General features: G+C 32.0%; 1 pseudogene; it reads right to left on the bottom strand.

Annotated features, from left to right (window-relative positions):
* Positions 1–5,072: 5,072 nt before the first annotated feature.
* LOC123206135 lies at positions 5,073–6,555 on the bottom strand (annotated as a pseudogene).
* Positions 6,556–26,547: the final 19,992 nt, after the last annotated feature.

Below are 26,547 nucleotides of genomic sequence, written 5' to 3'. Positions count from 1 at the left end.
TATATGGAAGTCTGGCATGTTGAACACTATCAAGTCTACCACTATCTCTTGACTTTTCAAGAACATAGTCATACTTAACAACATCTGGCTAATTTGAATTTTACATTCATTTGGCATTTCTATACTAATGTTAGACACTATGGTAGGCTCTAATCCTTACCTTGCCATAATCCCTTGAGCAATAAAGTTATGAGTAACACTAAAATGGAAAATTAATTGACTAATCATAATAGATGGTTTAGCCTTAGCCTGAGTTTGGGTCATCATATAGATTCTAGCTTCTCCAACTCCTCTGATTTTCTGTCTTACTAGGGTTGGTGTTGTTGTAGTACACTCCCAAGTGAAATGTCTTACTTTTTAGCTCTGAAACAAATCCTTTGAGTAGCAACACACTTATTAGTGTGTCTACGACCACATCTCTTGCATATTGGGATTTCCTCTCATCTCAATGGCTCATCCCATCTAGGTCACTTCTCACATCTTGATCTTTTGCTCTTTTAGCCCCTCTTAGAACCTCAAGATTGGAATATCCTCTTGCCTTGACTATTTTTGTTATCTTTGATGTCATGACCATCACGACTACTTCTTACACTATTAACCCTAAGGTCATATGGGTCATAACATTAAGTTGGTGGGACATATCTAAATCTCTCTCCTTTTTCTCTAGCCATTCTCAATCTTATGGCCTTTGATCGATGCCCATCATTAGTATAAAATCATATAGACTCATTTTTCTTTCATTGTCACTTTTTACATAGCTTAATGGCTTGTATCATTATTATACATTGTTTCAATTTGTTTTCCATTTAGATTCAATTCGATCGGGGTATATGCCATTGTCCACATAATTAAACACACCCATATTGATTTCCTTCACTAACAATCTTTATTTGGGTTTTATAATTGGTTTTCCTTCAGAAACATCTTTATAAAGTTATATTTGTCATTTTCCTAACCCATATGTTCATATTAGAGCTTCATATACTCTTTATCAATCCCAAGTGTCTTTATTTCTAAGTCTCCCTAAATGTTCACGGGTGTGTAATCATTACACATAGGTATATGTTACTCAATTCACAGAACATGCATCCGAAGCACACAAGAGTATATCCTTGATGCAGAGCATAGGATCGTGTGTCCCATGCCACATAAGACAACACGAGTGTGTGCCTATTCCTAATTCCACACTTTTTATATTTAACTTACATAATTAGACTTTTCCTGAAGGCACAAGAACATGTGTTCTAGACACACAGACGTATGTCATGAATTTTCTAGAATTTCATCTCTAATTCCTACTCTAGTTTCCTAGCTACATAACTTAACCTTAAGTATAAGAAGATGTCTCTACCCATCTAGCATCCATTCAACACAACTCTAAGCTAATATATTCACTAATTACACAACTAAATGATCCACATCAATCTATGCTTCAAAACTATGAATACAACTTGCAGAAATTATTCTTTTCATACATCTACCTTCATCTTTTACATATTCATATATCTACTTCTATGACATTTTGTTTCAAATTATATCCATAACCAAAAGTGTAATATCGACATCCTCGAGAACCGTCATTTTCCATATAACCATCCTATCAATTTCAATCAGCACTCTTGGTGAGTTTAAAAGTAATCATGTACACTAATCACCATAACATCATCACATGTAAACAATACTATTATTTGCATGTTCATACTTATAGGGTTAATTTTTAGATTAGAATGCAATTAACATAATCTCACAAATTAAAGAGAATGAAATCACCTACTTACCTTAGTGTAGTAAGCGTGATAGTCTTCTCGTGGCTTGAAATGGTTTCAAAGGCTTATTTTCTAGCAAGACACAACTCTGACACTCTCCACTATTCTCTTCTCTCCTCTCTTGTTCGGCTAAAAGGAATTTAGGGTAAAAAAATGAGTGTTGCGTGTTTTATGATCGTTTTTATTTTCAGATTGATCAGACATACACGGGTATGAATACTAAACACATGAGCATGTATGCCAATTATGAAACATTAAAGCCATATCATGTGATCCCCACAAAACGTATCCTTATCCCAGAATTCAAAATTCGTCGCTTAGACACAACCGTGTACCCTACTTACACGGGGCATGCATAATGACCAATTTTGGCTAAATCATGCAATAGATAAAAATAAACCACTTTAACCTCTCTATGACATCATGCATGAGTGTGCAGCTTTTCATGCACAACCATACATGCCACAATTCATGTAATAACTTCTCGAGTATAATTTCATATAGGAAAAATACTGAAAAAACCAAAATAACCTTAGGCATACATGTGGATGTTACAATAATAAGGCACAAGTTATGTTTAAAGGTGAAATCTAAAATAAGTCCGAGTTGATCTAAGGTTCAAGATGCTTGCTTGCTAGAGATATCATAAGGTCATTATGAGGGAGCACCATGAGTATATACTTCCTACACCACTCACAATAGGGCACGTCTGTAGTAGGGTACTCGCTTACAACAAAACATAGTTACAATTATAATTCGATTGTCCAATAATGGCATAGGCAAGTGGATTACATAACAAATGCTCACATAGCTAAAGTGTCAAATCCTTGTATTTGATCCAATCTAATCGGCCGAGTAAATAACTATAGATTTCAGTATGTTAGTGTTTTCATCGTGAGATGATATGGTCACATTAGTTTAGGATCTAGAGTAATTCCTTAGTGATTGAGCAAAATAAATTTGACCCGAGAGATATGTTATCTAGCCTAGAGGTTATCAAGTTCAGTTATGAGTTACATATATGAGTTATAAGATTCATAATCATCCTAATGAGAGTTTATGGATAAACTTTAGATGGCAAAGTTATGATAGATCGAGCTAAGGGCAATTTGGAGATTATGTAAAAGATAGTAGTAGAGTCTCCAACTTACTTAGTGACTTTTCATTTACTCATTTACTTTCTTGTGTACAAGTACAGATAATTGTGGTAGTTGTGGGGCAAGCGATGGTTAACAAGCATAATTCATGTTAGCATAAGAGTAATCAAGTCATTTCTTTTATGTTGTTTATGTTTGTTTATGTAATGAAGATTTGACACATTATGCTTACGTTATGTTTTGTTACACACTTTATATATAATGGATTGTGTGACATCTTTTGATACATTTCTACATATTTATGACATAAGGGGATTTTTGTAATTTATCATGGTTGGATGCAATATATGAAATATGTTTTTTTTAGTTGTGTATCCTTAATTAGTCAAGCAGTGGCATCTTCCTCCAAAGAACAATACTTCTAGAGGGGGTGTTATATAACACCTTAATTTAGACATCTCTAACTCACCAATTTACATTTAAACACCACATTCAAAGTAGACAAACATGAACATATGCACATTGTGTGCAATATCAATAAGAGTCAAGTCTAAATTATTCCAATATTCTGCCTACCTTATCTAAAGTGTGCTTAATACAATAACAATCCTCTATCATCAATAACCTCACCAAATATTAGCAAAAAGTCTACAAATTAAACCAGATCATACAACATCATGAACAAGCATATGACAGTGTCTACATCACTTCCATAAAACACAATAATCCATTCTCATCAATTACACTAATTGATGAATTTCATTAAAGCATAATCAAGGATCATCAATCTCACAACACCGAAGGGAAAAACCTCAGTGCATTAGCAAAACTTGAATATAAGTAGAGAGAAAATCCTACTTACCTTAATCCTTGTTGCTTGAAGTTTTGTGGTTGACTACTTGCTTTCTTTCTCTCTTCCTTTGTCATCAATTTGTTCATCGAAAAGGGTTGTCGAAACTACCACTGAAAAGCTAGGATGTTAGACAATACTCTCTCTCTCTTCTCTGGCAAAACTCGCACGTTTTGATAGGGATCAATATCTCTTAAACACAACTAACATGTCTTATTTAAACTATCAACACGTAATACCATGAACGGCCATTCATTACTTAAAATTTTTTAACATGACAATTATCTACTCTGCTGACATGGCAAATAACTACTCTGCTAACATGGCAAATGATGCATGGGCATCCCTGCCCCATGCACATTTGTTTATCAATTTAAATTCACATTACTTAATTCTTTTCATCCTTAATAAATCATAAACTTGCCTATATATAAAAATACATGTGAAGTGACTATTTTACTCTTGAAACCTAACTATAAATATTAGATTGAAATGATAGAAATAAAATTGGTCTTTTTAATCAGTTGAAATGGTTTGTACAAAAGGATGACAGCTGAGTAAAAGAGAACAAGTACTTACAGGTTGAATAAATTAAAAAGTTAAGTGATACAGTAAGTTTTTATTAAACTACACTGATTCAGATAAATGAAAGATAGGGAAAGTAAAAGCAGAGGAAACTGAGATCAAAGAGTTAGGTCTGAGAATTTTTTTTTTAACATTACATTATGAAGTTGTTTTCTCTCGAGTCTTCCATGGTGCTGTTGAGCTAGAAATGGCATCGGACGGTCAAGTGAGATTCTTTCTTCAAATATACTGCTACAATAATCCTAGTTTTTTTTTTTCATTTGTACAGATGTATTTGTTTTGCTATAAAAAAAGTTGAAATGTAAAGTTGTTTTTTAATTTGTATTCTGTAAAAGGCCAGTACGAAGAGTAAAGTTTGAATTCGTTGCATTATTCAGAAATACTGTGTTCTCTAGTTTTTTTCTTTTAATACTTGTTGAGAATGTTGAGCTTAGATCTGGAGATTTGGTATATGAAAGTCTAGTAGTTTGTTCATTGTACTGTTAGTTGCATGTTTTGTGCTGAGAAAACCTAGATCTTGTGTTGTTTCGATGATATTGGTGTATTGAGCTTCTGTTCAAAAATGAATTCGAGCTCTTCTTCTTCTTCTTTGTTACCCCAGCACGAACCACATTTAAAGTGTTTATTTATATCACATACCAGGAAAATAGGGTGGGGGTGGGGTTCGCTATTTTGACTTTAACTCAAATACTGTGAAGAACGCTAGCTTTACAATCAAAAGGAAGAGTTATGTATAGTCAACTGGCTATCAAGGTACTCCTTTTTTGTTATAATTCAGTTGAAGAAATAATCCTGAGATCTTTTCCTCACTTTTACTTGCAACCCATTTTTCATCCAAAATGTCAAGGATACAACATACTCAGGAGACTTGTTCTTTTCCTGTACATCAACAATAAACCTCTGAATCACAGATGCCACAATTGACTTCATTTGAAAATAAGCCATATCTTTCAGCATTTTCTGACGGAAATATCTCATTTTCAAGCCACCTTTCAGGCAAAAATTCATAGCAATTCTTGCCCCAGATGCTCTCCAGGCGCCGCATTGCATATGCATGGTATGATATTAACCATCCCTTGCCAATAAATGTACCATCCGGCAGTCTATCGTCGTTGTAACATACTTTTGAATCAATCGGTACCGGTGAATTCAATCGCAACGATTCAGATAATGCTGCATGGAGATAATGCATTTCTCTTAACTCATCGAACCCATAACACTCGCCTGTTCATTTTTTTAATTTTGTCCAAATCGATTCAAGCTCTTTCAATATGTTTTGTTCCACGTCTGGATGAGAAGATAATAGCCAAAAGAGCCAACTTAGAGCTGACGATATTGTGTCCCGTCCTGCAAGAATAAAATTCATTGCCATATCTCGAAAAAACTGCCGCGACTTCAAATCAAGATCCTAGTCACTTCCAATAAAATGAGACAGTAAATCCTGATCGTTTTCACTTTCCTTATCTTTTGCTTCCAATCTAGAATTTATAATCTTATTAGCAAATTCATTAACTATTGCAATCGATTATTTCAATTGTCTCTCTGATCCTATATTGCAAAACCCCTTCAACCTCCATAGAAATTTAAAAGCATACCTAAATCTCTCAACACTCCAAGTGCACGCATCTTCAAAAGCACTCATAAACTCGGCACCAACACCGCTTCCATCGCTACCGAGGCAGCCAGGATCGACGTTAAACGCCACCTTGCAAATGTTATCAAACGCAAACTTCTCCAAAACATCCTGCAAATCCAGAACTTCTTCTCTTTCCGCGGCTTCTGTCAGTATAGGTACTAACCTCGCACAAGTCTCAAATTTCACATTCTCAAAAACGAAATTTCGAAGCGATTTCGTGTTAAACTGATGGCTAGCTGTTTTGCGCTGGGCTTTCCAGAGCTCACCATCAGAGTTAAAGATTCCTCAGCCGAACAAGTCACCTTTTTTCGGGTAGTTTTCGAAGTTAATCTTGAGGATGTGCTCCACGTTGGAAGGATTTGCAGTGAGGATGCCACAGACATTGACGGGATTGTAGAATACGGCAGTGTTTGTGGGGTAGTTTTTGAGCTTTTCGGTTGTCCATTCAAGGAAGCGCTTCTGGTTTTTGATGAAACCTGGTAAGCATCCGAGTAAAGGATAAAGTTTGAAGCCATTCCCGGGGGTTTGTTTTGGTGGAGTGAAGAAGAAGTAGAAGGAGAGAGAGAGGAAGGAGAAGAAGAAGAAGGAGAAGAAGATAAATTCAAGAGAGGAGAGTTCCATGGATGAAATGAATACAAATTGCAGAAGATTAGGTTTATTTATAGAAATGAAGCTATTGTCGCCTTATGGTAAATTTATGTTAATTGTGATTTTTTTATTTTTTTTTTCTAGTGGTATTAGATATTTAAAAAATGTACTAATTATTTATAAGTATTATTTAATATTACAAAATCAATGATACCATTAAGATATATATCATAGACTTTCTCCTACTTATACAAAAATAATGTTGTGATCTCAAATGGTACTACTGAAAAGGCATTTCAGTTAAAGTAAACTTTACAATTTTGTCTATAGTGAGCATTACAGTGATTTTCAGCCCACGAAGTTTATATTTAATTGATCATATTTATTGAAGATGACAATTAATTTGAAGCTTAGAGATTATCTCGTATATACAAATAAATTATAAACATATTCATATAATTTAATATGATAGTATTTGATTAAGTAATTTTAAAATTAAAAAAATAAACAATCATATTATTTTATTATAAACTATCAGTATAATTCATACAAATAAGTTAATGAGATTTATTGATAAGTATAATTTTATTTTTTAATTATATAATTACGATAAGTCTAAAGTGGAACCAAACATTTCATCCCTAAATTTTGTACTCATTAAATCAATGAAGTATTCTGTCATTATATGTTAATCACTTATTATTTTTAATATAAACTGCCGTCCAATTGAATCAATTGGTTCTTAGTTTAAATCAAGATATGACATTAACTTTGCAATTGTCGATTAGCTTAATTAATTGCATTCATTTCAATAACTACTAAGCTTAATTAATTAATTGCATTCATTTCATTAACTTCCTTTTCTTGTCTATCTTATTGATCTTTGGATAGTCAACCAAGAGGAGCTAAGAGTTTATTTTTAGGCTTTTGTTTGTTCTCTACCTAGGGTTTGCTTCATGGTAGGTTGTCGCCGTTTTTGTTGAGGCCTTTTTGTACTTTCTTTTCTACACTGCTTAATGCAAACCCTATTTTTAGTCTTTTTGTACTCTCTTTTGTGTAGTCATACTCCTATGTGACTAAATTCTTGAAAATAACAACGACGAGGCAATCGGTTGGCATGTTGTCTACATAGCAATTCATGCCAGAATACAAGTAGAATACCTTTCTTTCCAAAGAACAGAGAGAACTTTTGCCAGTTATATTCATTCTCCACAATCTATTCAACATGCAACTACAATATCCATTTATCATAGGATCACTTTCCATAATGCCTCTAGTCATAACTGGAATACAATCAACTTCCTTCAAATCAAGAGCACACAATCTTTCACTTTCTATAACAATTGGATTCTAACATCCAACTATATAATTACTCATAAAGATTTTACTTTTTGTCTTATAAATTTATGATTGCATATAAACCAATAAAGGACACTTCTAACACACATATTACTATGATGTCGAATTGTAAACTCAATCACTCAATAGCAAACAGTTGATGTAAACTTCTGAATAGCAGATTGAATCACATTAAAAGTAACACTTTGTTTATTACAGTCTTACTGTTTTACTATTGTTACAAACTACCTTATATCAAATTGCACTCACAATTAAATATATTTTTTTAGTATGATTAGCATCAACCAAATCTAAATTTATAATTTAGTGTATGTTACTACTATAATATTGTAAAATAATGTATTTTAATTCAAATAATTAGTTTTAATTCTTATTAACCATTCCATTTCCCAGCTGCTGGATGAATGGTGCAAAATGCTATATGAATCTCCCCCATCCTTTGTAATTTGATAGACACACGCCCTTTCTATTTACCTCTCCACTCTCCTTATTTCATTTTGCTCTGATTTCTCTCTATTATATTTATATTTACAATAGTACGATATTAATACAATCTACTTATGTATATCTTAATACTATTAATATTTAAATTATGTCATTAACCTATTTATGAAATGTAAGAATGAAAGTTTCAATTATGATATTATCCAGTTTATAATTATAAACCATGGATATTTAGATTATATCGTTGTCTTGTTTGTGTAATGCAAATATAGATATTTAAATTATAATATTATGCTATTTTCAAAATACAAATCATAAATGTTTCAATTATAGGATTGTCCTATTTGTAAAATGAAAATACAGATATTTCAAATATGTTATTACCCGTTTGTAAATTGCAAACCATGAACGTTTCAATTATTATTATTGTTTTGTTTTAACTTTTTCATTATATTTTACTATTGATGTTTAAATTATGTCATTATTTCGTTTGTGTAATTTATATATGAATATTATCATGTTTGCAAGATAAAAACCATGAATGTTTAAATTATGTCATTGTCTCGTTTGTGTAATGCAAATATGGGTATTTCAATTATGAAATTATCCTATTTGTAAAATAGAAATCATAGATGTTTCAATTATTATTATTATCCTATTTAACTTTTTTATTATATTTATTTCCTGTTTGCAAAAAAAAAATTATGGTTATTTATATTTATGTTATTATTATAATCGATATACATTTGTAAATATAAATTATAATTGTATCTCACTTGCAATCTAAGATTGCAAAATCGTGGGAAAATATGGATACAAAGTCCTAAATATTATCAAAATTAAGGTTTTAAATATTATAATTTAAAACTAAATATTTCGAATATTAATCCAAAACCAGAAGTTTTGTAAAAGTAAAACAAATATGAATTTGAAGTTCTGATACAATAATTTGTGTTTAATTTATTTATTTTCATATTATAATTATAACTATGTCTCATTTGCAATCTGAAACATGCATAAATTCAATCTGAAATATCATTGGAAATAAAGTTTTAAATACTATAATTTGAAACTCAATGTTATGAATATTAAGTAATTACAAAACTAGAAGTTTTGTAAATATGAGATAGAATCTGAACTTGAAATTTCAAACATTAATCTCAATACATTTTCTACAAAAACCAAAATTTTGTAAATATAGATAATATTTAGACCTGAAGTTTCAAAAATTAATCCTAATAAATTCTCTAAGATTGGATGGATAAAATTATACAAAATGGTCTCTTGAACACGATTCTTTACTTAGATTTTATGAGCCTTGGATAAGTAATTAAATAAAGTGTCCTAAATGGACAAATCCAAGGCCAATATTTTTTTTCGAGCATCGCATCCACAAAGGATTATAAGTAGATTATGTGAATATGATGATAGATCCACTAAATTTGTTGAAAATTTTGAAAGATAGATTTGATCATTAGAATTCAGTAATACTCTCAATAGTCTGTAAGTTAGTAAAATTTTGCTATATTCAAAATCTTTTCCCGATTGAGATAATGTGGAAGAGAAAATAATTGAGAATATGTTATAGAAAACATTCTTCACCTTTCATCTCTAAAATATGCTCTAGTAATAGTAATATCGAAAAAAGATATTCTGAATTAATATCATCCTTAAAAAATTCTCTTGTAGTAGTAATATTAGGAAAAAAATATTTTGAATTAATATTATATTTGCTCATTGAAGAAAAAATATCAAACTCACCCTACTAGCATTGCACCATTCTCTGAAGAGAATGCGAATACCAGTAATAGTTATTATGGGTGTAGGTGAGGTCATAGATGAAATAATTTTTAATCCATAGATGGTTATAATAGAAAATCTCAGTCATAAACAACCACAAATAACTAATAATCCTAGAGGAGGGTAAATATGATTATTTAAAACTTTTGGGCAAATAAAATCTTTTAAGAAAATCTATAAACATGCAGAACCAAACCAATAAATTTAACAATATATCCAAACATTTAAGGACAAACTATATTCAAAAATTTATAAAAGCATACAACACATATGTAGGTATAAACTATACTCAACAACTTATCACAAACAAAAGACAAATGTAAAATCTTTCAAACAAATATTTGCTCAAAATCAACCACATAAGCAATCTCAATGAGGATAATCAAGCAAAAACAATCTTTAACAAATTCTCATAACACAAATATATAAAACTTAAAGTATAAAGAAAGATATAAAAATGTTCAATAGTTTATAGCAGTTCGAAGTTTTCTCTTCTAAGCCTCCTACGTCTACTTCTTAAAGCAACTCACTTGAAGTTTCACTCATAAAAATATCATCTCTTTGTAATAGTTCTCTAGAATTTCACCCACGTACACTAGTTTTTCGAGATTTTGTCTACCACAATAGTTTATCTAGGATTTTATCCAAAATTGTTTGGATATAGAAAAATAAATATAAAATGCCTAGGCTAATACAAAGAGTTCAGCACAAAAGGTATCTCTCAAGAATACGAATTATGAGCTTGAGACAGAAATTAGAGAACATAATGAGTATAAGATTTTACATATATGATCTCTAACCTATTCTCCATCAAGAGTCTTTAATTTATAGTCTTGGATAGTTGGAATGACTCATATGACTATTGGTTAGGATAATATATCTGTTGAGCTTCGAAATCAACATTTTCTTTATAAATTTACAAGACACACAAGCATGTGTCCAAGGCACACAGGTGTATGTCATTTAAAATTTCACTTTGCCACACTAGATCAATCTTCGGTTTGAAGCTCCCAACAATCAAATTTTCTTCTCGAAAAATGCATGCATGGGTATTCCATGATGAAGCATAGTCGTTCTTTTCTTTTATCCCAAAATTTTAAAAGCTTGAATAGGGAATCGATTGAGAAAGGAATGGAAATACAAACATGAACGACAGAATTTTGTCTATATAAGGGTGTGTGTCTGGTTTGACTTCGTTGATTTTGCCTAAGATTGCATGTGGAAGCTACATGATCTCTTCTCCTCATAGGTATGTAGGCATGGAAAACAGGCATGTATGTCTTATTTCTGCATTTTTCAATTCATGTCCACTTGGTAATGTTTTTTGCACTCCTTGGATAATGTTACACATTCAAACTTGTGTTTTTAGCATCATCAAAATACTAGGGGTCCAACAAGTCATACCACTAGATGTGGACTAAGGTTAAAGCGAAATAAATAATAATGTAGAATAAACCACAAAACAATGAAAATAGGTATGGTTATAAATGTCATTGTTGCATAACTATTGTATACACAAACATTTGGAGGATCTATATTAAGCATCCATCAAAATAAATGAGAAAAAGAAAGAATCAAATTTGTTGATAATTCAAATCCTATCAATCTAATAAATCTGGATGTTTTAGACTTCTTTCAAAGAGTAAAAATATAAGTCACTTGACTAGTGACATAAACGCCTAAGATTTTCATAATTATAGTCCATCATATTTCCTTATTTTAGAGTCATGAATATTATTTTGTACTTTTATTACCATGTACTCTTTTCCTTCACTATTTTGTATACATTATAACTAACGTAAATTTTAAATGAAATGATATGGACTCCAAAATTAAAGCATTGATTTCAAAGCCAATGATAGAGGCATGTGTTTGGTGGATAGTGCAACAATATACACAATTCTTAAAGAAAAAAATTTTTTAACTTTAACACCGATTGAAGCTAAAATAAATATAATTTTAGGGTCAATAAACCTGATTGAAGGCTCAAAAAGAGTCATAGTTTTGTTAAAAACTGGGACCAAGTTAAACATTAATGATACATTATATTTAAGTAAATTCAAAAGAAATCTACATAGTTTTAAAGATATAAAAAATAATAGTTATCATATTAAAACCATGAACAAAAATGATATAGAATTTCTTTGTATAACTTGTAATCCATTTGGTCAAAGGCGTGTACTAGAAAATTGTCTACTTTAACATCTGAATTGTTTTATACAATCATAAAAGCAATTGAACTCCACATAATATCAAACAAGAGGTTCTTAGATCCAAAGATTTTTATGTTTTGGCATGACTGTCTAGGTCACTTAAGATCTACAATAAAGTATAAGATTGTTGAAAATTCACATAGACATGCATTAAATAATCATAAGATTCTATTGTCTAGTGAAAAATTATATACCTCATGTTCAAAAGGTAAATTTGTGATACGTCATCTCCCTCCAAAGCTAAAGTCAAATCCCTATCATTCCTACATAGAATTCAATTGGATATATGTGGATTTATTCATCCACCAAGTGGGTTATTATGCTATTTTATAGTATTAATTAATGCATCTACACGATAGTCTTATGTTTGTTTATTACCAACTTAAAATGTTATCTTTGCTAAACTATTGACATAGATTATCAAAATGAAGGCACATTCTTAGATTATTTGATCAAGTCAATACAGTTGGACAATGTTGGTGAATTTAAGTTCTAGATATTTGATGATTATTGTATGTCTATAGGGATTGACGTTGAACATCTAGTTTTGCATATCCACACTAAAAAATGATTAGTTCAGTCTTTTATCAAATGACACCATGTAATTTCATGTACTTTATTACCAACTTCTATTTAGGGACATACTATATTACATGATACAACATTAATTTGCTTTTTATAATTAGTACTCTCCTCTACAATTAGATTTTAGTCACCAAGCTGATATATCTTATTTGAGGATATTTGGTTATGATGTTTATGTCCTTATTGTATCTCCTTGATGAACTAAAATGGGGCCCTAATGTCATTTGATAATTTTTGTTGGATATAATTCTGTTAGGGTAGATACCTTAGATTCAATCGAATTTAACATTTGTGAATGTAGTTTTATATTAATCATTAATAAATGGATATATTTTTATTGAACTTATATGTTGTTTATTTATATGATCATACGAATAGCATGCCTTTAGAATGATAAAACTTGGACAAGGGGATCAGATGACTAATCATGGGAACCCTAGGTACATATTAAATGGCTATTCTAGAAATGTTTGTAATCTCGACATTGCAATGAATAAGGGCACATGCAATAATGATAGATATCAAAGTGTTGAGCGACCCTATGAAACATGGTAAGTATTCTCATGTGTCGAAGATACTATAGATAGTTTGGTGCAACACATAGGTACATGAAACACCCCTCTCTAGATAAATACCTTTGATAGGAGTATATCAAAAGAGATATGCACAATTGGTCTATTAAAAAACTTTAACGCATGATCATAATTATAAAGCGTGTAAAAAAGTGATGCAATAAAAAAAACTTTATTAATCAATATTCATAAAAACCCTATATGTCTGAAAATACTAGCAGTAATGATAATAATAAAACAATAATAATAATAGTAACGAAAACTATGTCTGATAAACTGAATAATAACAAACTCTCGCCTTATGCAGCTGCTAGCTAGACTGCTAAATCCCTACCTGCCCGCTACTCACATTTACCTGTAAAACATACAAAGAAAATGAATGAGTAAAACTTATTAAGTGGTGACCTTTTGGCACCCATGGATAATAAATGGATTTATTGTTATTGAATTCATATATTGTTTACTTATATAATCATACAAATAGCACGCCCTTAAAATGGTAGAAGTTGGACAATGGGATCAGAAGACTGATCATGAGAACCCTAGGTACATATGGTTATTCTTGAAATGTTTGTAATCTCAACATTGTAATGAATAAAGGCACATGCAATGATGATGAGATTATCAAAGTGTTAAGCAACCCTATGAAACGTGGTGACTATTCTCATGTGTCGAAAATGTTGTAGATAGCTTGGTACAACACATAGGTATATGAAACATCCCTCTCTAGATAAATACCCTTGATAGGAATATACCAAAAGAGACATACACAATTGGTCTATTAGAAAACTTTAATGCATGATCATAATTATAAAGCGTTAAAAAAGTGATGTAATAAAAACACTTTATTAATCAATATTCGTAAAAACCCCATATGTTTGAAAATACTAGCAGTAATGATAATAATAAAACAATAATAATAATAGTAATGAAAACTATATGTTTGATAAACTGAATAATAACAACCTCTTGCTTTATGCAGCTGTTAGTTGGACCACCAAATCCTCCCCTACCCTGCAAAACATAGAAAGAAAAAATGTGAGTAAAACTCAGTAAGTGGAGATCTTTTAGCATCCATGGCTAATAAATTATCTGATGATAAAATTTGTGTTCCATTTGTAAACTAACTATTGTCACACTACAGCACCTCGATACCCTGACATGGATCATCCATGAAAACTAAATATCCAAGTTGGAATTAATATATTTAATACCTTAGTGAAAACTATTGTAGTGTCTTATGCATATGCCAAACAGCCTATTGGGTTATCTAACTGGGACATCCTAATCACACGGGAAAATCTCTGATAGTAATTTCTTCCCTTACCACATAAGCTTATCGAAATTACTAACTAACCATCCAAAGATAGTCCCTACCTCGGGTATATATATGATGCATCTTACTAATCATGTGAGAAATATCTAAAAGCCACATCCTTACCATGCACACCTGTACTGAACTAGGTGGATATGCATCTTGGCACTAAGTGCATAATGCATCTCATGGGTATCCAATCCTATTACTCTCACAAATATCGTCATTTACACATATAATTAGTGACTATCTAATTGTATGACACTAGCCTTAAAGTTACTAACTTTTCGACTCAAATTTGACTCATTCCGAGTTTGTGTCATCATCCACACAGTCGAGCGCTTCATTTATGTCTTTCTTGAATTCTTTATCCTCTATTAGTTTATTATTCTTCTCACATAATTCTCCCTTCTTATGTATGTAGCCTCGAGGGATAATCATCTTTTGTCTTTGTTTAGAGGTACACAGTTGTGTGTTTCTCAACCTACGCTCTTGTGCATTATGAATCATATGCACAAGCCTATGACACTCAACATATGATCATGTATAAAGTAGATGCATATGGGGAGTTAACCTGGACATACTCCCGTATACTTGGATCCACGTATATGAGCCATGTGTCCTCTGGTGCACATCATTCACTTTTGGAAAGCCATACAAGGGTATGTGTCCCATACCACACGATTATGCATTTCTCCCCTAGATCTTTAAACTTACAAAATTTTTGGATTGACACACGAACATGTATGGGATCATACATAGTTGTGTGTCACTATTTGGACATCACACCCTAAGGTTTTTGTATTGTTTCAATCGCATAAAAAGCCTTTCAAACATATATACAAGTCGATACAAAGAATCACTAAGTCCCCTAGGTAGTTTACTTACTGAAAGTCATGTCATACAAGCAATATATACATAACATCTATGACCTTATTGATCTATGAAGCCAACATACAAAATATTCATACACTCAAGAGACTAAGCATTCATATGGTTCTTTACAATCAATTACATAATCAACTCTAGACCATATGCATAATAGACAAACTTCAAGGATTTCATAATCAAGCAAGGAGAGTCACTTCACTTACTTGGATTCTAATGGTAAGGCCTCCCTTGCATGGCTACGGTGATTTCGATGATTGGTAGCGACTCCTAAAGCAATCACAGACTCTTATCTAACATTTTCTCACTTTTTAAACAATTGGAAAGCAAAATAATATGAGAGATTTAGGGTTGATCGCGTTTTTATTTTATCTCTAGAACGTGATATACGAGTGTATATAGACAATACACAATTGTGTGCCTAGTTGCACAACTAAAGAAACTTCTTATTTTACCGCAATCATAATCTGGTCCAAAAGTCTGATTTTCATTGACTATCCATAACTATGTATATCTCCATACATGGGCACATATTACTAAAATTTAAAAATCACTAAATTAAAACTAGAAAAAGATTGAAATGCCCTTGGGCTTACCTGTAGGTATTACAATCTTCCACCCTAATATGAATTTCATCCTCAAATTTCACTCAAACAAATGTGGGAACCTTTTCTGCATATCTACTTACGTCTAATAAGCCAAAAGAATCTACTTACTTTTGAGCATTTTAACTCGTCTATCTAATATCTAAACTAGTTGCTCTTTGTAGACTAAATTATCCTCTAGCCTGACATCCCCAACACTGAACACATAGGTAGAGTCACTGATATACTTATGTAACAACGATACATGGAACACGTTATGAATGTAATCCATACTCGTCGGTAGTATAAGCTAGTAGAGAACCTTACGTACGTGCTCTAATACTTTATCACCCACCTAAAACTCAAGATCACATCTCCTCTGATCTACATAACTCTTAGAGGGCGTTTGGTTATGGGTTTTAAAAATTACCTTGGTAATCTATCTTTTGTTCCCTTATTTGGTTTATCAGTAATAAAATATTACAGTAATCTTCTATTACATATGCTGACGTGGCAGGTAATATAGGTGGTAATCTGATTACCGTATTCACCTTAGATATTTAAAGATTATCAATGTAATCTTGATTTTATTATCATTATATTAGTATTTATTAATTTTTTGAGACAAAAATAAATTTATTTTTAATTAATATGAAAAATATTTAAAGATAATTATATTCAAGGGCATTTAAATAAAATAATTTACTAGTAATCTTTTATTACCTTTAACCAAACACAATAATTATTTATACCTATCAAATTTTATCAAACATAGTAATCATTTATAGCCAGTAATCTTTAAGTAATCTATCTTCAAGGTAATCTTTCTATTTTGGTAATAAAGCATTACCCAAACCAAACGCCCCCTTATGATTGTCTTGGGCTTATTTTATCATCTTTTTGATCAACCTTACATCATTAATCATTGTTTGGGTCAACTCAAGTCCCAATAACTAAGTTAAGACATCTCTCTCTCCTATCTCATCCCAATACAACGGTGATCTACATTTCCTATCATACAAAGCCTTATAAAGAGCCATTTTGATAGTTGCTTGGTAACTATTATTGTAAACAAACTTTATCAATAACAACACATCTATCTAACTTGCTCTTTTGTTTAAGCAACAAGCCCTTAACATGTCCTCAATCACTTGGATGACTCTCTCGGTCTGGCCATCGGTCTAGGGTTGATATGTTGTGTTGAATTTCAATCTTATACCCAAAGACTTCTGCATACTCTGCCAAAATGTTGAAACAAATTTGGTGTCTTGATCTGATATTATCGTTATAGGTACTCTATGAAGTCTAGTAATTTCTTCATAGATCTGACTTAGCTGATCCATATTCATAGTGTTTCTAACTGTTATGAAATGTGTCGACTTGGTCAACCGATCCACTATAACCCATAATGCATTATAACCACCTCTGACCTTCAATAATCCAACCACGAAATCCATAAATATGTGTTCCTACTCTCATTCAAGAATACTAAGGGGCTTTAAAAATCCCTAGGCCTCTACTGTTTAGTCTTAACCTACTAACACATAAGACACTTAGCCATAAAGTTACAATATTTTTCTCCATTCCTGGCCACTGAAAGGTTTTCTTAGATTCTGATACATCTTTACACTCCCAAGATAGGCCATGTAAAGGGAACTGTATGTTTTTACTAGAATCTTATCTCTCAAACTCTACTATTAGGAAACACATATCCTTTCTCGAAACCTCAAGATATCTTCTATAAACTGAACTCAGTCTTAATATTCCTAGCATCTTCAATCTAATCTATACATGTCCCTTATCTAAAGCTTGAGCTACACGGATCTCATCCATAAGTGTCAACTGAATCTTGAGACTTGTCAACTGTCTTATGATTACCTTTATTTGTTCTCTCACCAACTTCTACTGTAGCTTAAGGTAAACGATAATTTATGATACGAAAACTTTTTTGCTTAAGGAATCTATAACTATATTGACTTTACCTGGGTGGTACTTAATCTGACATTCATAGTCTTTGACTAATTCTAACCATCATCTCTACCTTATATTCAGTTCCTTTTGAGTGAAAAAATATATAAGGCTATTGTGATCTATATAGATATTACTTTTTACCTCATATAGGTAAAGTCACCATATCTTAAATGCAAACACCATAGCTGTTAACTCAAGATCATGAGTGGGATATCTAATCTCATACTCCTTCAACTAAAAGGAAGCATAAGCTATCACCTTCCCTTTTTACATTAGTACTACTCCCAAACCTTTTTGCATCAGTATTGCTCCCAAACCCTGATGTGAGGCATTATGTATAAATCATAGTCTCATCTTCTTTTGGCAAGGCAAGGATAGGAGTTATGGTCAATTTCCTTTTCATTTCTTCGAAACTCTGCTCGTAGTCCTCTGACCATTTGAAAAGAATCTTTTTACATGTCAACTCTATAATGGATCGAGTTAACTTGGTGAATCCCTCAATAAAGCATCTTTAGTAGCTTGCCAATTCTAGAGAGTTTTTTACCTTTTTAACTAACTTAAGCCTTTACCACTTTAGCATTGCCTTATTTTTGCTAAGGTCTACTGATATACCATCTACTAAAACCATCTAACCTAGAAATGCCATTCTATCTATCTAGAACTCACATTTAGAAAACTTTGTGAATAATTGCCTTTCTCTCAGTCTCTGAAGCACAAATCTTAAGTGTTATTTATGTTCTTCTCGAGTATTAGAGTAAACTAGGATGTCGTTAATGAACACCACCAAAAACTTATCTAGACAATCATATAAGGTTTATAAATATTGTTAGGGCATTGGTCAATCTGAAAGGCATGACCATAAACTTATAATGTCCATATCTGATTCTGAAAGCAGTTTTAGGTATGTCTTGCTTCACTACTCTAACTTGGTGATACCCTACCCTCAAATCTATTTTAAAGAATAGTGAAGCACTCTTAAGCTATTCAAATAGATCATCAATTCTTGAATGTGAGTACTTATTCTTCACTGTTACCTTATTCAACTCCTTATAGTTAATACACATTTTTATAGATCCATCTTTCTTCTTTACAAAGAGCATTAGTGCACCTCATAGCGAGTGGTTTAGTTTAATGAATCCACTATCCAGTAGTTCTTGTAACTATATCTTTAGTTCTTATAATTTGGCTAGAACATTATGAAGGTGGTTTTAGAAATTGGTGCTATTTCCAAGGCCAACTTAATGTTAAACTCTACCTCCATTTTTGGCGCTAACCCTAAAGGCTACAAGGAATACATTGAGAAACTGCACCATTGAAGTATCTCTACTAATTTTTGAACCATATGTACTAAATACGCCATACACCCTTTACTCAGCATTTTCTTAGCGTTGATACTACTAATCATTATGTTGAGAATTCGACTTTCTCTGAATATGAACTGTTTACCATTATCCATATTGAATCTAACTCTCTTTTTCTTGCAGTCTATTTCAACTCCATATTTGTTCAAGAAGTCCAGGCACAGTATCACATTGAAGTTTGGCATGTCTATGTTTATCAGGTTTATAACCATTGCATGACCTCTCAGGAAGACTTTCTCTTTTACCAATATTAAACTGTTGTAGACCTAATCTTCATTTGACATTTTTATTATGATCTACAGAATAACTAAAAGCTCTAAACCTAATCTCTCAACTATACCTCTAGCCATATAACAATGAGTGGCATCAGAGTCAATTAAAGCATATAAAGGACAAGTATGAAATAATAACTGACCCGTCAGAGCTATAGGGCTAGCTTATGCTTGTGCCTGAGTAGCTGTAAATACTCAGGTTTGTCCTTCCCAAACTATCAGCTTTACTGGGGTTAGTACCATTACTAGGGTTGTGTACTACCTGGCAAAATGTTCTAGCTACTTATATTTATAACATACCTTTTGTCTGGTTAAACACTCACCAATATGCCTCATACCATATCTACGACATGCAGAGGAATCATCATGTTTAGGCAGCTATTTTTTCTCTGTTTCTTACCTCTTTAGTTTTTTGTATTCTTAGGCTTGAAAAGCCTTTTGCCTCTGTTGTATCTGTTAGGACTATCTTTATTGCCTCTCTCTTAGTTTACACTAATAGTCAACTAACTCTATCTATGTATTAGGGTTCGTAGTGCAAGCTCCACTAACAACTCTTTGAACCTGGTCATGTATTGCCTCATGGTTTTAAATCTCAATGCTCGACTGAATGCCTATGAAAGTCTTGGGAGGATTATCTCCCATCATTACATCTTTGGCTATGTTTGGCTATGTTTGGCCTCAACTCTCCCATAAACATATCTAGTTTGTCTTTCTCTCAATTAGCCATGTTAGGAACATAATTGGCTAACGAGTTCAACTTAGTCGAGAACTCCTTAATAGATATGTTTTTCTATGTCAAATTGAGGAACTCTTAGGCCTTCACATACATGACATCAACTGAAACATACTCTGGCTCAAAAGCCTATCTAAAATTTGCCCATGAAATCTCTAAAACTTGACGGGTTCTATACAACATCTACCACTAGACTTTAGATCCTCATGACATTCTCTACTGCCTCTAGCCACTCCTTAGTTGGTAGTCCCTTTGAAACTACACTACCTTCGAAATCCAGAAGCTGATGATGACTAGACAGGTTATAAATAGGATACATTTTTCCTCTACTACTACTTCTAATCTTTACTCAAGATGCTCATACACTATTCCTTCTTTATAGGGAGAGTGTCTTTGAATCTGACTACTGCTCAAACATTAGTAGGGCCTAGGTTGAATGCATCACACTAGTCGACACCTCTCTATTTTGCCTCAGAACATCACCCACAATCTTGCTGATAGCAGCATTATTAATAAACGATGCAATTGGTGCACCGGATACTTATCGTCGCCCTTTGTTTGGCTCATCTTCTGACTAAGGACCTCTGGGGCATCTCTGATTAATCTCTTTGATCTTTTCATCCTAAAATCATGACAACCTTTAAGCATATATTACTTTTAATCTGAAAGCAAGTATATTATACTTATAGTGGTAGGCGTACTAGAGCGATCTCTAGATTTTTTGTATTATACTTACAGTTATGTGACACTAACCTTAAAATTGCTAACATTTCAATTCAGATTTGACTTGATTTGTTGTCCATACAATTAGACACTTCATCTGTGTCTTTTTTGAATTCTTTATCCTCTATTAGCTTATTATTCTTCTCATATAACTCTTCCCTCTTATACACATAGTCTAAGGTTATAATCATCTTTTGACTTTGTTTAAAGGTACATGGTCTTATGATTCTTTACCTACACCTATGTGCCTCCTGAACCATATACATAAGTGTGTGATACTCAACATATGATCGTGTATAAAGTAGATGCACGTGAGAAGTTGACCTGGACACACTCTTATATAATTGGATTCACGTGTTCAAGCCATATGTCCTTTAGCACACGTCGTCTACTTTTGGAAAGCCATACATGAGCGTGTGTCCCAAACCACACGACCATGCATTTATCACCTCAGAATGAGCATGAGATCTTCAAACTTTCAAGACTTTTGGAATGTCACACAGATGTGTATGAGACCATACATAACCATGTGTCACAATCTAAAGATCACACCTTAGGGTTTCTACATTATTCCAATCACATAAGAAGTCTTTTAAACACATATACAAGCTTATACAAAGAATCTCTAAGTCCCTTAAGCAATTTATTTACCGAATCTCATGTCATACAAGCAATATAGATATAACAATTATGCCCTTATTGACCTATCAAGCCAACATACAAAATATTCATACACTGAAGAGACTAAGCATTCATATGGTTCCTTATAATCAATTACATAATCACATATGTCATATAACTCATTACATTTATGCTTAATTAACTTTGGATCATATGTACAATAGACAAACATTGAGGATTTCATAATCAATTAAGGAGAGTCGTTCCACTTATTTGGATTCTAGCAATAAAGCCTCTTTTACATGGTTACTATGATTCTGGTGACCGGTGACGACTTCTCAGGCAACCACAGACTCTTGTCCCACACTCTCTTACTTTTTGAGTAACTAAAAACCAAAAGAATGCGAGAAAATTAGGGTTGAACTTATCTTTAAAACACGATATTTATGTGTGTATGGCCCATGCACTATCGTGTGCCTAGTTACATAACTAAAACAACTTCTTATTTCATCACGATTACAATCTGGTCCAAAAGTTTAACTTTTTGCTAACTATAAACGATCATGTATATCTCTATACACAAACGTGTACTACTAAAATTTAAAAATCACCAAATTTAAGTATCTAGTCAGGTTTACCTATGAGTGTTATAGTATATGTTATAGACGTGTTCATTGAACTCACTTGACTAGAGGATATCCTTATAGATGGTTGCTCTAGTATCTATAGAACAAATCCTTTAAACACTGCGAGCACATTTAATCTTTTAACTTGAAGTCAGTAGACCATTTTGTGTAAGGATTGATATGGTTTGACACTATCCAATATGTCATTGTAATTAGGGTAACTATAAAGATAGTAATCGGTTATACATGAGATATATAGAGGTTATAGTTGATCAATAAAAGATTTGTCACTCTTGAGTATAGGAGAAGATATCTCATATAAGAATATTGAATGACATTCATAAGTGTTTGAATCTATGGCCGTAGTGGGATAAAGTTGTAACCTAATCTATGTTAGTCATTGATATATGTTAGTTTATCTTGAAGAACTACTAAGATAGACATATTTTTATGTCTCAGCCTCGAGAGATATTGGTTGATAAAAAGGATTGAATTACATGCAACTATGATATTGTAAAAGCGTAAAAGATATCCACTTAATGTGTTAGTCATGTAGTCAAAAGATATCTAAGTTGAAAGGACTCGATTTGACCATGTCTTGACCAAGTACATAACCATGTAATTAATATGCTAGTCGTGTACTTGGTGAGATAGGTGCCAGCCATGCAAATGCATGATACCACTTGGTACCACAAAAAAAAAAAAAAAAAAACATGCCAATTGACACATACATTTCATACTAGTCGTGCAAGTTTTTTTTTTTAGCCATGCCTGTTGGCACACACATGTGTCCCAACCGTGTAAGTTTTGGTCATGTTGGCTGACACATACAAGTGATGCAGATCGTGTAAATGGTCTGATGGATATTGGCTAGACAATTTTTCATACCAGTTGTTCATTTGTATGTTGAAGGTATCATGCACACTTGGAATTTCAATTGTGTTTGGATACTTGCATATATATATATAAGGCATGTTTTTTCACGTAAATTAGATAAGTGGATACAAAACACATAAAACCCTAGTAGTTGTTTTCTATGCTCTCTCATTTTGTCATGAACGGTTTTTCCAATCGAGGTCCCTAATAACCTCTTTACTTAGATTTTCTTTATCTATGTTTGTGCTTCGCATGGACATCAAGGTGCCACCTCATGAGGGTTGGATAATGTACTATTTCAAGCCACATGAATTTTGAAGGAGTCATTAATACACGTATTAATTCTAAAACACTTTATGAGTATTTTGCATGTTCATGAATTTTATGTTTAAAATAGGTATCCTAGTTGGGGTTTTCAAGTTTATTTGATTTTAAAATTTTAAATTTCAGTGTGCTACCAATTATTAGTGCCCTAAAAACCCTACAAATTTACCATCCATTATTAGGTATCTTGCACTATTAACAAGTGATCTGTAAAGTATACAAATTGTCACTTTATACATACATGTAATAAGGTTTGGTCAAAAAAGTAAGTTGGCCCTGAGGTATGCGAAACTATTAAAAATTTGGAACGTGTAAGTAAAGTTGTCTATCGACTTCAGTTGCCAACAAGCATAAATTGCATTCATAACATGTTCTATGTATTGTTATGACATAAGTAAATCAGTGACACAACTCATGTTTTCAAGATAAAGGATATAAAGCTTAAAAATAATATAGTTTATAAGAAGTGCTCTGTTCAGATTTTTGATAGACTAGTAAAAAAGCTAAAAAACATGCAAATTGCTTTAATAAAGGTTCTTTGGAAAAACCATGGAGTCAAGGTAGCCACTTAAGAGGTGGAGCAGGATATGAGGCAAAGGTTCCTACAACTATTTAAGTGAATTTTGAGGACTAGATTCTATTAAATGAAGAAATGTAACACCCACAAGTATATCTAAAGTTAATTTTGTCTTTTGCCTCTTATTTTACTTGTTACATTGGTATGTTATGGTTTTTGTGGGTGTACATGATTATTTGAGGGAGTTATGTAGAGATTTTGTGGTCTTTGACAGCGGAATAACAACAAACAATCCACAAAACCTCCTGTTAGATCATCCTCATAGTACGATTAATTCATAAACATACAAAAACATGTATATGGTGTTTATTTGATACACCTACATTAGGCAATTCTTTTGTCCTTTTCTAATAGTGAGAGGTTACGAAGTTGTGTTTTCAAAATACAGGTTTTCTCCTTAATATCCACACAAAGCAATAATGAATGGAGGCTTAGTTTTGCTCTTGCCTTGCTGGAACCAAAGGACAACTTTATGGTGTAAAGGAAAGGAAATTCTCACTCACCAGCCAGTATTATATATATAATAAAACTTGTCCTTTTAAAGTAAGGAGTCACCCATAAATATACATAATTGCATTTGTCATCTAGGACTTGAACATGTCCTAAGTGGCATCCTTTTGCATGCTTGGGACAAAACAATGTCTAAAGTATGCACAACTTGGGTGGGAATTGCCTCACCTATGCACATGAATGTACAACTCACAAGAGTTTTACATTCTGTCAACACTCTCATTAATGCATATGTATTTTATTTAATTTCCATGATTCATGGGATTATTAACTTAATAAAATTAAGATAAAACCTCATATAATAGTAATTTAAATTTCAAATTAGATGATGTGGAATTGAATTAATCAAACTAAATTCTGCCAATTCTCGTATGCACTTTAACAACTCAAGATTATTACACTAATGTCCTAAAATATTATAAAATATATTTCAAGTCCATAGATCTTTTCAAGGCTTTAGATTCTCTATCTGAAATCCAGAATGAATCCAATTTAAACAATTTTCATGCCTTTAAAGTTTAATATATATATATATATATATATATATATATATATATATATATATATATATATATAATTTTTATTAATTAAATATGAATAATTACATTGAATATTAATTATGATGATTGACTCTAAGGCACTACCCTAAAAATTTATCACTTACACTATAGTCAATCATACATATATCTAATGGCATATAAGGCTACATGTCTATCATTCTTCTATTGCGATAGAGGCTTCATCAATTGGTTAGAAAATTTGTCATAAGTATCTACTCTTCTTATCTGCACATCTCTATGTTGAATGATTTCTCTAATCAGATGGTATCCCCTGAATATGTTTTTAGATTGTTGGTGAGATTATGGCTTTTTTTCTTATGTTATCACTCCATTGTTATTGCAATAAAGTTCTGCAAGATTTTTTATGGATGGAACCATACCAAGTTCGATAACAAACTTCTTGATCCATTCTACTTCTTTTATTGTATCTAACAAAGTAATATACTTAGACTCGATCGTAAAATCAACCACAGTGCTTTGCTTGAAGCTTTTACAATTAACTACTCTACCAATTAGACAAAATACAAATCCTAAATAGGATTTGAAGTCATCACGATTTATTTGGAAACTACCATCATTGCATCCTTGTATAATGAGCTAAAATTCTCCTTTATAAACCAATATCATATCTTTTAGTCCTTTTAAGGTACTTTAGAATGCTCTTCACAATCATCCAATGATGCTCTCTTGGATTCGATTAATATCTACTACAAACACTTAAAGCATATGAGACATCAATCCTCGTAATAACATAGTGTACATGATTAATCTTATCGCAAAAGTGTAAGGGATCAGTTTCATCTTATCTCTCTCTTTTTATGTTTTAGGACACATATCACTAGAGAGATATTCATAATGACTCATCAAAAGGTATCCTCTCTTGGATTTTACTATGTTGAATCTCTTCTGCATTTTGTCAATGCAACCTATGTGATTTATCTCTATAGATCTTTATTCCAAGGATATATGCTACTTCTCTTAATTCTTTCATAGAAAAGCACTTGAATAACTAAGTTTTTACCAAATACAAGTTCGATATATTGTTCCAAATAATTAATATGTTATCAACATATAATATCAAAAATACTATCTTGCTCCCACTAACCTTCTA

The sequence above is a fragment of the Mangifera indica genome, unplaced genomic scaffold (genome assembly GCF_011075055.1).
Source record: "Mangifera indica cultivar Alphonso unplaced genomic scaffold, CATAS_Mindica_2.1 Un_0025, whole genome shotgun sequence".
Classification (NCBI taxonomy): Eukaryota; Viridiplantae; Streptophyta; class Magnoliopsida; order Sapindales; family Anacardiaceae; genus Mangifera; species Mangifera indica.
The sequence above is the reverse complement of the archived record's forward strand: the minus strand, read 5'-3'. Positions and strand labels throughout refer to the sequence as shown.